The following is a 2,566-nucleotide window of genomic DNA, read 5'->3' on the forward strand; positions in this document are numbered from 1 at the left end:
TCCTGTTCTCCACCTGTTATCGTTTACTTCCTGTTCTCCACCTGTTATCGTTTACTTCCTGTTGTGTGAATAAATCCCAGAGGTCATTGTGTGCCATGTTTACTTTAGAGACTGTCGGTCAAAATGTCCACAAAGTGACTCCAGAGACTCACACGACGACATAATGATGTGAAAGGAATCCTGGGAAATAAATCACACACAAACAACAGAGCCTCAGAGTGTGTGAGTGTGTGTGTGTGTCTATTATCTGTCAGTCAACCATCAACATCCATCTTCAGTGTCCTTGTTTCCTCTCCTCTCTTGTCTCCTCACTGACTCTCTGACTGACAAACTGACATTATAAAGCAGTTAGACACTCAGTGGGTAGAAACTACACGGCAATTACACACACAGGTACCAGAATGAAAGCTCTGACCGAGAACACAACATAGAGAGACATCAGAATAATGTAGTGAAAAGAGAGAAGGGAGAAAGGAAGGAGGAAGGAGGGGGAGAGAGAAGGGAGAGATGTAGTAAAGGAAAGAGAGAACACAGGACAGATGTAGTAAAGGAAAGAGAACACAGGACAGATGTAGTAAAGGAAAGAGAAGACAGGACAGATGTAGTAAAGGAAAGAGAACACAGGGCAGATGTAGTAAAGGAAGGAGAGAACACTGGACAGCCGTAGTAAAGGAAAGAGAACACAGGACAGATGTAGTAAAGGAAGGAGAGAACACTGGACAGACGTAGTAAAGGAAAGAGAACACAGGACAGATGTAGTAAAGGAAGGAGAGAACACAGGACAGATGTAGTAAAGGAAAGAGAACACAGGACGGATGTAGTAATGGAAGGAGATAACACAGGACAGATGTAGTAAAGGAAAGAGAGAACATAGAACACATGTAGTAAAGGAAAGAGAGAACACAGGACAGATGTAGTAAAGGAAAGAGAGAACATAGGACAGATGTAGTAAAGGAAGGAGAGAACACAGGACAGATGTAGTAAAGGAAAGAGAAAACAGGACAGTAAAGGAAAGAGAGAACATAAGTCTCGCTGCTTGCTGACGAGTGAACTGATCCTGACTCAGCTGATCAACTGAAATAAAGAACTCTGATGAATCTGAAGCTTAACACTCACAGGTTTGATTCAGTTTGTCCTCCATTAGGAAGCAAAGTGACTCTGAAGGTCACGACAGTGTGTGATTGTGTGTGTGCGTGTGAGTTTGTGTGTGTATGAGTTTGTGTGTGTGAGTTTGTGTGTGTGCGTCACAAGGCCGTCTCCTGCGTCCTTGTGCTTAATTGTCGTCCCTCATAATGACTTCCTCCTGATGGAGCTCTTCATTTAGGGACAAACAAACGAGCTGCTGATGGATGAAGGATCCTTTTAGACATAAAGAGACTCTCTCTCTCTCACTCTGAGACTCTCGTCTCTCACCCTGAGACTCTCTCTGAGACTCTCGTCTCTCACTCTGCTCTTCTCTCTCTGATACTCGCATCTCTCTCCGAGACTCTCTTCTCTCTCTGATACTCGCATCTCTCTCTGAGACTCTCTCCGAGACTCTCGTCTCTCTCTCCGAGACTCTGTCTGAGACTCTCATCTCTCTCTCTGAGACTCTCTCCGAGACTCTCGTCTCTCTCTGATACTCGCATCTCTCTCTGAGACTCTCTCCGAGACTCTCGTCTCTCTCTCCGAGACTCTGTCTGAGACTCTCATCTCTCTCTCTGAGACTCTCGTCTTATTCTGAGACTCTCTCCAAGACTCTCTCTGAGACTCTCACTGGATCCTCCACTGGAGGTCGGCAGTCCGTTTTTTGAGGGGAGGTCTATATAAGATCCTCCACTGTGGGCCAGGTCCGTTTTGTCCCAGTCTGTCTGACCACACAGTGGGGAGCCTGTTGCACAGTCCTCTCTTGTTTGTTCCCTTTACACAGTTAAAATACAAGGTCTTCATGTCCGCCTTGTATAGTGTTAGCTTTTCTGGGCGTGTTGTAGCAAGCAGGGGGCCGGTGAGTTCCCCTAGCCCCGGGCTCAGGGAGATCTCAGGGAAAGGGTCTGTAGGGTCCAGCTCGACTTTTCTTTGGCTGTAGTTCGTGAGGAGGCTCCTCTCTTTCCCTGTCAGCCACTGGCTCCACCACTCCAGGAGCCCCTTGGCCACCCGGACAGAATGCAGACCCAGCAGAGAGCCCAGGGCCGGGGCGTCGCTCAGCGTCAGCCCCACTGCGTCCACCAGCTGCTGCAGGCACAGGGTTCTGGATTTTCGCAGCGCCCCAATCAGGCCAGGGGTGACGCTGCTGCTGATGTCAAGCTTGGCCCTGTGAATCAATGGTTCTCTCAACAACCAGTACAGAGAGTTATGCTGCGTTCACACCAAACGCGGCGCGAATTATTCGCGCGAGTAGATTACATAAAAAGTCTATGCACAGATGCGATGAGACTGGCGCGGCGCGAATTTGCGATGGCGCAGCGCGTCCATCGCCCCAAACGCAAATTTTTCAACTTCGCCAAAATATTCGCGTTACGCCCCGGCGCGATAGCCTATCAGCGTTGAGTTGCTCCCCCTGTCATCAGTGACTTCCTGCCGTTGTTGA

The 2,566-nt window shown here is 48.5% G+C and overlaps 1 long non-coding RNA gene across 1 annotated transcript in view; it reads right to left on the reverse strand.

Moving 5' to 3' along the window:
* Window positions 1-1,440, reverse strand: part of LOC116379700 (uncharacterized) — a 1,692-nt gene extending 252 nt beyond the window's left edge. Inside the window, exon 1 of the long non-coding RNA XR_004212457.1 lies at window positions 14-1,440. This is a non-coding gene — a long non-coding RNA (uncharacterized LOC116379700). The remainder of the gene's footprint in view (window positions 1-13) is intronic.
* Between the last annotated feature and the right edge of the window lie 1,126 nt (window positions 1,441-2,566).

Source organism: Anarrhichthys ocellatus, unplaced genomic scaffold, assembly GCF_004355925.1.
Source record: "Anarrhichthys ocellatus isolate YVR2014 unplaced genomic scaffold, GSC_Weel_1.0 scaffold4967, whole genome shotgun sequence".
NCBI classification, from domain to species: domain Eukaryota; kingdom Metazoa; phylum Chordata; class Actinopteri; order Perciformes; family Anarhichadidae; genus Anarrhichthys; species Anarrhichthys ocellatus.